Source organism: Alexandromys fortis, unplaced genomic scaffold, assembly GCF_014885135.2.
Source record: "Alexandromys fortis isolate MF-2015 unplaced genomic scaffold, M_Fortis_MF-2015_v1.1 scaffold_111, whole genome shotgun sequence".
In the NCBI taxonomy this organism is placed as follows: domain Eukaryota; kingdom Metazoa; phylum Chordata; class Mammalia; order Rodentia; family Cricetidae; genus Alexandromys; species Alexandromys fortis.
In genome coordinates this window covers 4011475-4024562 of record NW_026067996.1, presented here as the reverse complement: position 1 = coordinate 4024562, position 13088 = coordinate 4011475, and the positions used below count along the sequence as shown (strand labels likewise).

At 46.4% G+C, this 13088-nt stretch overlaps 1 protein-coding gene across 22 annotated transcripts in view; it reads left to right on the top strand.

Moving 5' to 3' along the window:
• Magi1 (membrane associated guanylate kinase, WW and PDZ domain containing 1) overlaps positions 1–13088 on the top strand; it is a 602777-nt gene that overhangs the window by 152446 nt on the left and 437243 nt on the right. The window contains exon 1 of one of the 22 annotated variants that reach the window (XM_050160307.1): positions 11118–11122. The exons of the other annotated variants lie outside the window; for them this stretch is intronic. The gene's annotated coding sequence lies outside the window, so the exon portion shown is untranslated. Of the gene's footprint in view, positions 1–11117; positions 11123–13088 lie in introns of those variants that run through there. 22 annotated transcript variants of the gene reach the window in all.

Genomic DNA, 13088 nt, shown 5'->3' with positions numbered 1-13088 from the left:
CTTGGGATTCCTGCTGTCTGCTCCTAATGGCTGTCTGTCATTACAAGCAGCCGCTGTGCTTGCCTAATTTTTATTTGGATTCTGGGGATGAGAATTCTCATTTTCAGCAAGCTCTTTATTGCCTAGGCCATCTCCCTGACCTCTCATTTAAAGTTTTAATTAATTACCTTTGAGCGACTACCGGGATTGAACCTTGGGCCTGGTGCAGTTGAGGCGGCTACTGTACCACTGTGCCATCCCTCCAGCCCTTTGCTAATTTTTAGTGCCAACTTTTGATTTGTGCTCTGGTGCTTCAGAGCCCATTGCATTTCCAGACCTGTGACTTTAGCTTTTCGGTGTGGTTTGTGCTGATAAGTTAGTGGGGTGTTAAAGAGCTGTATGAATGGCTGATGTCGGTAGCTAGGTACCCGACTCCTTGTGAGGTGCACTGGGTTAATTTTCTGCACGCACACTTTCTCTTCTGGTTCCTTATCTTTTCTTCAGCCCCCTTTCTTCTTTTGAGAGAGGGCACCTTTCATTCTCAGGAGGACGGTCTGCCGAAGCTTCCTACCGTCTTCTAGATGGGGGACTCACGACTTGAAGCCAAGTCAGGTAGAGGAATTCCTGCAAACTTGAAAAGGGATCTGAGTGATCTAGTCAGGTCTGTTCACCCCGAGGTGAGCACGAAAGTGTGCTGGTCCTTTCTCCCAAAATCTGTACAGCACTCTCTTTATTTAAAAAAAAAAAAGTTTAATTTTTTGTTAATTGTGTTTTGGGGAGGGTTATGTCTGGGTGCCACAGTGCATATGTGGATGCCAGGGGACAGCACTGTAGAGTTGGTTCTCTGTGGGAGTGAACTCTGTCACCTGGCTTGTGTGGTAAGCACCTTACTTGCTGAACCATTAGTTCCTCCCTCCCTTCATTTTCCAGTCCTAACACTCTTACAAAAACTGTTCTGTACCCTCCCTTCCCTCACCCCTCCCTCCCAGGTCTCTGCAACCCAGGCTGTCCTTGAACTTGTGACCCTGCCTCCACCTCCCAAGTGCTAGAATTACAGGTATGCATCTCCACACCCAGTTTGTGAAGTGCTGGGTCTTGAACCCAGGACTTTGTGCATTGCTGGGAAAGCATTGTACTGACTGAGCCATATCCCTAGACCATTAAGACTGACTGAGCTATATCCCTAGCAGTTTAAGGCAGTTTCTTCTTTTTTCATATCATATGCACATAAGAAATGACTTTTATTTTGGCGTTTGTTGTTAGTAACTGAAGAACTCTGTCTGCCCTGTGCATCTGGCAGTAGTCCCAGGGACGCTCCCAGGGGGTGTCTGCCCAACCAGTTCACATTAACCTGCCTCACACATGCTCATATCTAGGTCAGAATGATTCTCTGGATTCATAAACGGAAAGTTACCTGCCTGGATGGAATGTTCTAGATGGTATTGCCATGTGTGTGCTTCCCATTGGCAGCCACTCAGGAAGTTGAGGAACTCCCCAAACAAGAAGGCGGCCAAGGAAGCAGGAAGAATTAGGTGTGTGATCCTTGATAGTAATCTGACTTTTTTTTTTTTTTTTTTTTAAGAAAAAATTTGCTTTTACCCCAGCTTGTTCTCAAAATGCCCATCCTTCTGTCTCAGCCTCCTAATGCTGGGATTATAGGCACACACCCCAGACCCAGTTCCTGATCTTGTAACTGTGTTTGTAATCACCCCCATGGTCGAGCCTTTCTACCAGCTTTGCAATGCCGTTTCATCTCTGTACTGTGGCCATTGTGAACGATGAAAAGCATTTCAGGTCTCACCTCCTCTGTAGAGCGGTCATCAGGATAAGTTCCTGTGTAGAAACTGAAGAGCATTGGCTCCTCGGTGCATGGCCTGTCTTAAGACAGAGTAGAAATCGTCTGCTTACTGAATTCTTGCTACTGCCTCAGGTCCACCCCAACTTCCTCTGCTCACACCTGGACTCCTGCAGAGATATTGAATGCTTCTGAATTTTTTTCCAGTAGTCAGAAATATGATTAGGCCCATATATAAGATTTCATATACCCTTTGCTAAGTGGTATAGCTCTCTCTCTGGGTTAAATGCTGATGCAGGACCCCATATTCCCAGAAATATATCCACACTTGGGAAAAGTCAGGGTCTCAGCTGGGTGAGTTTTGGCCAGCTGTTCCTTGGGTGAATGGCCGTGAGCTCAGTGCTCCAATTTCATTGTCTGTACGTGGGAGATAATAGCATCCCCATGGTATAGAGGATACTATATGTGTTACTATGTACGTTTTTCATGGTTGTCCGTTGTACTTACTTCTGTATTCTGTATGATGAGAGAATTCTGGTTAATCAGTGAGTCTAGGTTGATCTCAGTGGCGTCCCGAGTTAATTTCTGAAGCCAAGCATAATTCCCTCTTGTTGAGTATCCAGTACATGTTGTGGCATATTTTGTTGGCTAGATTGTGCAGTTAGCTCATTGCAGTAGATTGTCAGTGAAGGCAGTCTTGAGCTCTGTTCTCATGTCAGAATATTAGTGCTGGGAAGGTGAAGGCCGGAAGTCACGCTCACCTGCTGAGGTGATGGAGTGAGAATTCACACGAAGACTGGTGTCTTCTGGGAGCTCTGCTTTTCTGGATGCCCGTGTGCCATTGATGTTCTACCATGGCATTCTGTGGTCATCCATCCTTACTCTGTCGCTTTTGAGCTGCCACCATTGCATGGCTTGAAATTTGCGCCATGAATTATTTTTCTCATTATTTAAATATTTTAGCAGTCTTAAAAGCTCAGATCTGAGAGATATTAAGAGAGATATCGTCTCTTGAAATAGTTTCCTTGTATCAAAAGACAAAAACAGTTTGTAAATAAATACTTTGAATCTTTTGGTTTTGTCTTTTTGAGACATTCTCATTTTTGGACCGCAGTCTACCCTCAATCTCGTAATCTTCCTGCCCCGGCCTCTCACATACTGAGATTACAGACTGCAGCTGAACTCTGCAGTTGCTCTTAGTAGGTACAATCTTGACAGTTCCCAAGAATACAGTTTCAGTGTTGTGCTTTTTAAATTTTAGATCTTTAAAATGGCTTTGTACTTCTGAGACTCCAACCTGGGCCTCATCAGGCAAGCTCCCTACCACTGAGTTGTACCCCCTGCCTTCCAGTGTTTTACTGTTGTGGGTGATTATTTTGTGGATGGGGAATTGCAGACAGAAGGTTGTTTACTGGCTTGCTAAAAGACCACCTGGTGAATTAACAACAACACTGGCATTAAAACCCTAGTTTTCCAACTCGGGGCAACTCCAGTGCACTTCGCACCCCAAGACCATTTCACCCTTTAATATAAGAGATGGAATTTAAATTTGTATGTGATGCTTTCAGGGAAGTGCAGTCTATTCGAAGTGGTGTTTGGGAGCGATTGGCCCATCTGCCAGGAGGCATCAGAGCCCTGTGTGTGGTTTACAGAGGTAGACAAAGCTGACTGTGGAGTGATGAGGGAACAGAGCGTTTCCATTTCCTTTTCATAGGCATTGACCACCTATGTAAAGGATGCTGACACCTCTCTTCATGGAAGCCCTTGTCTAGGTCTTACTGGACTTCTGTCCTCAGTTCAGAGCCGTTCCTGCCTACTCTCCATTTGGATCCTCTGTCCTTGGTCTTCTTTCCTTAAGGATGTCTTGAACTTCCCTTTCAGTTCCTCTTCCCTTTTGTGGTCTCCAGCATGCAAGATTTGCCCCCTATCCATTCTCATTGACTGCTCCTAGAACACTTCTCTTGCTGGCATGGGCACGAACATGTTCTGACTGAACAGTTCCTCTACTGACTACTGAAAACATACAGAGTGTCGCACATAGGCTGCATTTCCATGGCTGGCCTTGTTTTACCCATTTGTCCTCACGTAAACATAATACTTTTTCTTCCTAGGCAGTCAGTGCCATCTACCAATATTAACTAACAAGAAGCCTTCTTTTTTAGATTGCAGAGTGCCTGAAGGGGTTCTCTGTGCAATATGGTGTATAATAGGAGTTCAGTAAATACTTGTTGGATCAATTTATATCTTTAATGAACACATGCACCATAGTGGAGTCACAGGAAGCTGGATGTGAAGGAGAAGAAATAAGTAGAAAACTAAAAACATCTCTGGGGCTGGAGAGATGGCTCAGAGGTTAAGAGCACTGACTGCTCTTCCGGAGGTCCTGAGTTCAATTCCCAGCAACCACATGGTGGCTCACAACCATCTGTAATGAGGTCTGGTGCCCTCTTCTGGCCAGCAGGCATACATGGAGGCTGAATTCTGTGTACATAATAAATAAATCAATCTTTTTTTAAAAAAACATCTTATTTCCCCCTGCTCTTTACTGGGAAAGTAGAGGCTGGTGGATCTCTGTGAGTTCAAGACTAGCCTGGCCTACAAAGTAACCAGAGCTACCAAGTTTCCATAGAGAAGCCCTGTCTCAAAACAAAACAAAATAGAACAAATGCAGTAATTTTTTTAATGTCTGTGAAACCCTGTTTCAATGGAGGAATAATTTAGGATGCTTTTTTTTTTTTTTTTTTTACTTTTCACCCTCTAGAATCTGAGTTCTGGTTGGAAGAGAGGGATGAACAGGGATGACACAGAGGCTGAGGAGAAGGGAGTCTGTGATCAGTCAGTTTCTCGCTTAAATGCAGTTTGTTGATCTTTATTCCTCCTTCATTCATCAGATATGTTACATGTAGGGAGTTAGAGTTTACTTAATTTGGGGTGGAGGTCTCAAGATATAGACTGATCCTCTCAGCAAAAACCAGTGCAAGTACACTTCAGAGATTTAGGTACATCTGCATGCAGCAAATGATTATTGTCTGCCTACTGATCCCAGGGGTTGCTTTAGAGACTGAGAGAGTAGCAGCTAACAATACCTAGTGTTTTTCTTCTTGGTCTCAGGTTGTAGACAAGCTCAAAGTCAGGAGCGGAGATGTCACAATCCCTATAAAAATGGTGAAGAGGACGAAAGTAATGAGACATTACTGATGTGTGTCCCAGACCTACTGTGCTCAATTTTTCTTTAGTTCATGGAGGTACAGCCAATGCTTTGAACTTCATTCTCCCTGCAGTGGGAAAAAAAATTCAAGAACATTTATTCCTCATGTTTTCTGTTGTAATGGTTTAGGGAGCGATGCCTTCCTGTCATCTGCAGTTGTCAGCTGCTCATCATCGCTTCAGATTTTTTCACACAGTGCTTGCTTTTAGACATGGCCATTTGATATTCTGATTCTCCCCTCTGTCTGTCCACTGTCCATCCATCCATCCATCCATCCATCCATCCATCCTAAAAGTACTTGGTTTAGAACTATTCTGCAATTTATCTTATTTACCAGATGGGCATTTAATAGGTGTCTGCCAAAATTGATCTAGCGAAAGAAGAGACGGGAAAGGAGACTAGACTAGCCATGAGTCTGAACTCAGTCTGCCACACAAGATTCTGTCACTTGTCAGTTCTGGAGCTTTAGACAAATGGATAGATGAGTTTTGAGGTGGATTTTGTTGTCTATAAAAGGGAAGTAATATAAGCCACCCGTCTTAATTATTTTTCTGGTCTCTTGATAACATACCATGGCCAAGGCAATGCGTAGAAGCAAGGGTTTATTTGGAGCTTACAGTTCCAGAGGGCTAGGAGTCTATTACCATCATGGTAGTAAGCGTGGTAACTGCCACCATAGCATGGAGCAGCAGCAGAAGCTCACATCCTAATCCTTAGATAGCAAAGAGCATACTGGGAGTGGCACAAGTCTTTCAAAACCTCAAAGCCCACTCCCAGTGACACACCTCATCCAGCCAGGCCATAACCCAAATCCCTCCCAAACAGTTCCACCAATGTGGGGCCAAGTATTCAAATATAGGAGTATGTGGGGTTATTCTCATTCAAAATACCACACTTCCATGATGTGATGGTGCTAGACTTGACTCCTTACCGTGTGCAGGGACATGTCTGAGTTACAGGAATCACTGTTCCCCACAGTTTACAGGTGTTTCTGAACAGAGGGAGGCTTAGATTTTGCTTGTTAGTGGAAGCCAGGATGTAGGGAGCGGGGATTGGGAGACGGGCAGTTTGGCTGTCTAGGGTTGTTATATTGGCAGACTTTAAGCATGATGTTCCTTAGTGTCTGTAACATTTGTTCAGAATTATTGTCCTTACTTTACTTGAGGCTGCAATCCTGCAAGGGACTTACCTATTCCTTCTGTTAGAGAGCCCTGGTTTCTTTCTGCAGGGAACTCTCCATCCACTCCACTTACTGAAGGTCATGGGGGTTGGCGATGGGAGTGCTTTTTCTGTTTTTAAGCAAGTACACCACCAGGAGTGTTTGCTTCTCACGGTTTCCCCTTGTATCCTGAGAGTCGGTGATCTTTGCTTCTGCCTTCATTTCTGGTTTTGCATCAACAAGTTGAGAAATTCTTGAGGAACATTTCAGCACAAGTCCTGGACGCACTATGAGATGACGCATCCCAATTAGGCTGTAGCCCATTAGGCTACAGCCGTCTGCTGGGGATTCTCTTGTTTATTTGGATTTTTTTTTTTAAGGCAGATTGCTGGCATAGCAGCCATTACTCAGTAAGACTGATAATGAGTTTGATCCCAGCACCTTGGAGTTGGAGCTTTGGTCACAAGGGCAGGGAAAACAGACAGGGTGAGTGATGGCAGCCCAGGAGAAGACTGCCCCATGCAAAATCTCTCTCCACCTCTAGCTGCTTCCCTACCCAGCTGATTTCATAGACAAATCAGAGCAGCTTCTGGTCAGAGCTGTCGGTAAATCAATTCTGGCAGCTTCTTCTGAGCTGCAGCCAGGGTCAGGCTTTGGGGGGGGGTCTGTAAACAGACAGATAGCATTGTCGTATAGGATACAGTCAGGAATGCGCGTGCAGTCCTGGTGGGAGCCCCGGCCACTTTGATTCCCCTGTGCTTTATTTCTCTTTTCTCCTCTCATCTTGGAGTATGATAAACACTGGATTTCATGCATCAAAAACGGCCCTCCATTCTTATTTACATCGGACTTTTGGCCTGTGACCTGCAGCCTCTGGTAGCAATGGTGCTGGGTGGTATGGCCCAGGCCAGTGTTTTGCATGCGATCAAAAAGCTTCTTATTGCCAATTGAAGATGCAAAGCTTTCCCAGCGGGAGGATTTCTGTACGTTCTGTGCGTGGGCCAAGAGTCCTGCTCTCCAGTGCTCTGCAGCTGGATTCCCATGAGGTCATCTCTGGGGAGCTGGGCCCTGGGTGGAAGTGGAGAAAACTCCATGACATTGTCCATGGGCACGTGAGCTGGTCGTGCTTGTGGGGAGGCCACGTGCTGCTCTTCCTGCGGGAAGGTTTCTTCTCTTCTGGGTGATGAGTTATTTCTTGTGGGTCATTACATCAATTACACCAGAAGCCGCTTGTTTTGTTTGAAGATGCTTTCCTAGGCGACTTCTAGAACACTCTTTAGGCACCTGTCCCCTAGGTCAGACTATAGGAGTGTTGGCCATGACCTGTACTTGGCAGGGGATCGCCTTTGAACCCCTGCTGAAACTTGAGTGGGGCTTTTTGTTTGTTTTTGTTTTTCAAGACAGGGTTTCTCTGTAGCTTTGGAGCCTGTCCTGGAACTAGCTCTTGTAGACCAGGCTGGCCTCGAGCTCACAGAGATCTGCCTGCCTCTGCCTCCCGAGTGCTGGGATTAAGGGCGTGCGCCACCACTGCCCAGCTGGCATTTGCCATTTGTACATCACTCTTTCGGTGGTGTTGAGACTGGAGCCCAGGCCTTCTGCTCCTCAAGCGAGTGCTGTAGCATGAACTGCCTCTGCCCACCTCAAGGACTTGTAGAATGTCATGAAATTACCTAATGGACCACTTTACTTTCAAAGAAACAAGTTGAGAGCTGGATGGATTAAGGCAGTGGTAGAGTACCTGTGCAGTAGGCACAAAGTGCTGGTTCAGGACCTTAGCACCACACAGAGGGTTTACAAGGCGTCACAGTGACATCAGTCTCTAGCATTTCAGCTTCCTGCCTTCTGATGAAATAGTTGGCCTGTCACCATGCTTAGCTTTCTACCTTTTTTCCCTCCGTTCACACATGATAAGATTTCAGTTCTCCTTGAGATTTTAGATGTTGTTTTTGTTACCTATTTTCTCTTAAAAGGAGGCTGTTATTAAGGAATGTGTGTATCTCTGTGTATTTCTCTCTGTTCCCCCCTTACACACACACACACACACACACACACACGCATGCACATGCACACATAGGCCTATACTTACAAGACGCTCACATGAGGGTCAGAGGACAACTTTCAGTGTTGGTCCTTGCCTTCTGCCTAGTTTGAAACAAGGTCTTTCCTAGTCACTGCTGTGTAGACTTGGCTAGCTGGCCTGAGAGCTTCTGGGAATCTCCTGTCTTTAGCTCTGATCTTCCTATAGGGATACATTGGGATTGAAGACATATGTACCGCTATGTCCAGCTCTTACGGGAGTTCCAGGGATCTGAACTCAGATGTTAACTGCATGACAAGCGCTTGACCCAAGGAATCATCTTCTCAGTCCTTGCTTTATTTTCTGATGCAGGATCTCCTTGTGCAGCCTAGGCTGGTGTGAAAGTCAGAGTGCAGCGCATGCTGGCTTCCGATGTCAGGTCCTCCTGCCTTAGCCCATGCCTGGCTCTGTGAGGGTTCTGCTCAGCACCACTCTCCAGTGTGCCGCTGTCTTCTCCCACAGAATGTGGGCCACTGAGATGGTAGTGTACCTTATCATAAACAATGCACGATCATAATCTCTTCCTGTTAGTCCTAAACCTTCGTGAGCAGAGTGTAAACAGTTGGAGGGATGCATTTTGGTTCTGGTAGAGGGAAAACAGAGAACATAATGTCCCAAGCAAGAGCCACCAGATGTGCTAGAAAAGACAACATGCGGATTAATGTTGAAGTAGGCTCAGAACAATGTGTGACGAAGGAATGAGCAACTCTCAGCATGAGCTGCAAGCCTCTCTGGGTTCCAAGGTTTGTCATGGGCCCTAGTGCAGCAGATCACTGGATCACTTGATTGGAACTCTGGGCTTTGGCCTTCCTGTCCCTATATACAAGGTTGTCTCAGGGGTCACTGAGAAAAGTCAGCACCTTGCCTGTGGACAGCAGCAAAGCCGCCATCTTGGCTACTGCCCCAGTTTGATGTTTTTATTGCCTTTGTTCTTTCAAAAATTGAATTAGAGAATACCGAAAGTACATAAAGTACATTAATAAAAATACAGCTTGAGCTTTTAAGCAGTGTCTTCTCTGGAACCACCACCAGATGGCGCTATGGCCCTTCAGCGTCCCCTGACCTTAGCACCACCCTGACTTTTATCAGTCACAGAACATTTGCTCACGGTTTTCAGTACAAACTAACTATAATGTGTGCCTTTTTATGTCATTTTTTTCTTTATGTTTAAGAGACACCTCCATGTTGAGTGTGCCAGTAGCTCTTTTTATTGGTTATATAATATTCCATTTTGTGATCATGTTATATGTACTTCTGGTCTTAAGTATCTGGGTAGCTTATAATTCGGAGATATTTTCATTAAAGATTTCCCGTCCTAGTATATTTTTAGAACAAATTTCTTTTGTGTATTTTTAAAAGTTTTGGAAACCTAGGTCTTAGAGTAGATATCTGTATGACTTTAGGAGATGCTGTCAAGTGGCTTCTGATTTGCGTCTTTCTGTATATGTATGTGCTTGTGTGTGTGTGCAGGTGAACATGTGTGTACATGCATGTGGAGGCCTGAGAACAAGCTTGTGTGTCATTCTGCGGCAGCTAGCCATGTTGTTTTATGAGTCTTGGCCTGGCTCTCACTAATTCAACTAGACTGGCTAGGCAGCTGGGTGCAGGGTCCTCCCGCCCCTGCGTCTCCAGTGCGTCCCCAGAACCAGCCTTTTCCCGGGTTCTGGTATTCCGACTCAGTTCTTCATGCCTGCTCTCCAGTACCTTACTGACAGCTCCCTCCCATCCCTGGTTCTGATTATTTGCTCTTGTCCAGCCTGCCTCTGCCTCTGAGCTCTTTGTTCCAAGTATGTGGTTTATGGCCTCAAATATGTGTAGTTCAAGGGCAGAAAATGCAAAAGGAAGTTGATGGAGACAGAATGCAGCAGGGAGTTGGCCCCCGTGCGTTCAGTGAAGAGAGGGGCAGAAGTGGAGAGAAGTTGGAGACCCTGTAAGGAGTAGTCTGGGGCCCGAGTTTTCTGCGTGGATCAGACTCCAGCTCCTGTTCTGTTCCTCAGCAGTTTCAACGTAAGGAATGTGTTGCTACTCCAGTGACCATTGTGTCCACCTGTGAACAAGGCTGGTGCGGAGCCCAGGCTTCCCAGAGCGAAACACTGACTGACGACGCAGTGGGGACCTATGGGGTCTACTGGGTGGCAGCCACTGTGCTGACACAGTTATCTGACTTAATCTTCACAGCAGCCTCAGACGCTATGCTACTGTTAGTTTCGGTTGTCCAGTTAGGAAATGGAGTTTTGGTTGTCTTGCTGTTGCTGTGGCAAGACACTTGAGATAGATCACTAAAAAATAAATAAATAAATAAATAAAAGATTTCTTTTGGCTCCTGGCTGCACAGATTGAGGTGTGTGGTCACTTGTCCCTGTAGCCTTTGGTTCTCTGATTAGGAAGGAACTCTTGGTGATGAGGGCGTGGTACCAGTTGCCTTACATCTGGTTGCAGGGAGCAAAGAGAGAGGTGTGTTGACTGAGCTTTTCTGTTGGGGATTTTGTCCTGCCTGCAGTCATTAAGTCTCAAAGAAATCACACAGAGGTCTACATTAGTTATAAACTGATTGGCCCATTAGCTCAGGCTTATTATTAACTCTTATAACTTATATTAACCCATTATTCTTGTCTATGTTAGCCACATGGCTTGGTACCTTTTTTGGTGTGGCAGTCATATCTTCCTTCTTCTGTGGCTGGGTCAGGAGTGCCAACTAGGACTTCCTCCTTCCCAGAATTCTCATGTTCTCATTGACCCACCTCTACTTTCTGTCTGGTTGTCCCGCCTATACTTCCTGCCTGGCTACTGGTCAGTCAGCATTATTTAAAAATGTAATGGACAGAATACAGATCATTGTCCCACACCAGAGGTGGAAGAAGGTAGGGAGGAGATGGGCTTTTGAAGGGTTCACTGCCGTGCCTTGTTTCCTGCACCCATAGTTTACACTGCAGAGCAATAATTTGTTAAGTTACGAATCCTCCATTAATGAGGTCAGACCTCTTTTCCCCACTGACTCCCAAAAGCCCCACCCTTGAACATACTTTGCTGGTGGGTGATCCTTCAAGATGTGAGATCTTGGGGTGGGGTGATTAAAAGCCAAACTATAATGCTGACAGTATCAGGGGTTCAGTAATGTGTCCTCATGTCACACGGTTAGTAGTGGCAGGTGCTAATAGGTTTACATCGATGTACTGATTGCAGAAGATGTGGCAGGTAGACAGACGACAGACGGGCAAAGGGAATGGCCATACTTACGGGGCAGAATTAGGTAACTGCTGTCCTCACCTAGCCTGGGATTTGCCCTGGGTTTACCCTGTGGTGATGTAAGGACAGTGACTGCATGAGGACAAGCGGGAGAGGAAGCTGGACAGTCTGTCTATCTGCGATGTTTTGTAATGCCCCTAGGGCAGTGTCTGGAGTTTCTCTCCTGGTACTTGCCAGAAGTCCTTACATAGTGTGGTGCTGAGTGTCCCCATCCCTGGTCAGCCTCGCCTGTGCCTCGAGCCCTCTGGTAAAGGTTCTTGCTGCCCGAGTCTAATGATCTGAGTTCAATTCCCAGAACCCATGTAGTGAAAGGAGAGAACCAACTCCTCCAAGTTGTCTCTGATCTCCACATGTGCTCCAAGGCAGGTAACTCCCCCTCCCCCCAGCACAAAACATGCATGCACACACTGGAATAAATCAGACTGAAAATAGCCAGGGAATAGCAGGTGGCAGTATTGAGTTGAATAAGCAGGGAGGACTTCATTGAGGAGCCAGCTGACTTTTCAGTCCCAGCCCAGGATTCTCCTCCATTTCCTCATACAGTTGGCTTTCTTTGTTAATCATCTATATTTAAAATGCACATCTCAGTTTGAAAGAAAAAGTGCCACGGGATAGAGAGATGACCCTTCCCGGGGCTAGCCGGAAGCTTTGAAGAACTCCTTTCCCCGGTCTTTTCAGCTGTTGGTAGGAGAGAGGCTCTTGAGGTTCCTTACCTTTGTGTTTACTGACCTGGAGTTATTAGTCAGCCTTTGAGAAATGACCCGCACTCAGTGAGCAGTGCAGTCTTCCCTCTGCCAGAGAAGCCGGGTGTCAGGAAGTTTTCCCCGACCATGTTCTGAGGCTCCACTTGAAGCAGGAAGATCCTGAGCCCTTCCTCCAGGATGGTCAGCATCTGGGAGGCTCCAGATAAGGGGTTTTAGGCTTCATCCTCAGAGTCAGCCTTTTCAGTCTGGGCTCTGCATTTGACACGTCGCTTCTCCTCTAAATGTGATTTCCTCTTGTGTGAAAGCAGAATGTTCACATTTACCCCGAGGGTTGTCCTCTGCGTTCTGGGTGGATTTCGTCTCCTGGGCCTGATATTCACATGTCCAGCATGATGCTGATTCACCAGCAGTCTGAGGTTGGGGAGACCCACTGGCAAGAATGCTGCACTAAGCCCTGGGTTGTGAGCTGAGACCTGCGATTGGAGAGCACAGGCTCCTACCTTCCTCTGCCCATCCCAGGGCCAACTTTGCAGAACAGCATATGGAGCAGAAAACCTCCCGGGGAGTTTGCTCTGCAGGCTGACTTGTAAGCAAATGACAGCGCAGGCAAGACGGGCTGCGGTTCCCTGACAGATCAGTGGTGACAAGGAGCACTCGGGGACTACCATCTGTTCCCGTACTCTCTGACCTAACACACCTAAGCCTTCAACACAGCACAAAATGTATGGTGGGGTCTTTGGGGCTGGGCCAGAAGGAATCCTGCAGATTCTTAGAGCTCAGGTGGACCCGACTAGAGATGCACATGCGTCTTGTGGAGGTGAGCTCTTGGGGTTGTTGCGGGAAGGAGAGGGTTGCCCACTGTCAGTCACTGTGCTAGCGCCTGGTGCGCTAGGATCGGGTCAGCTCAGGGTTTGTGGTCT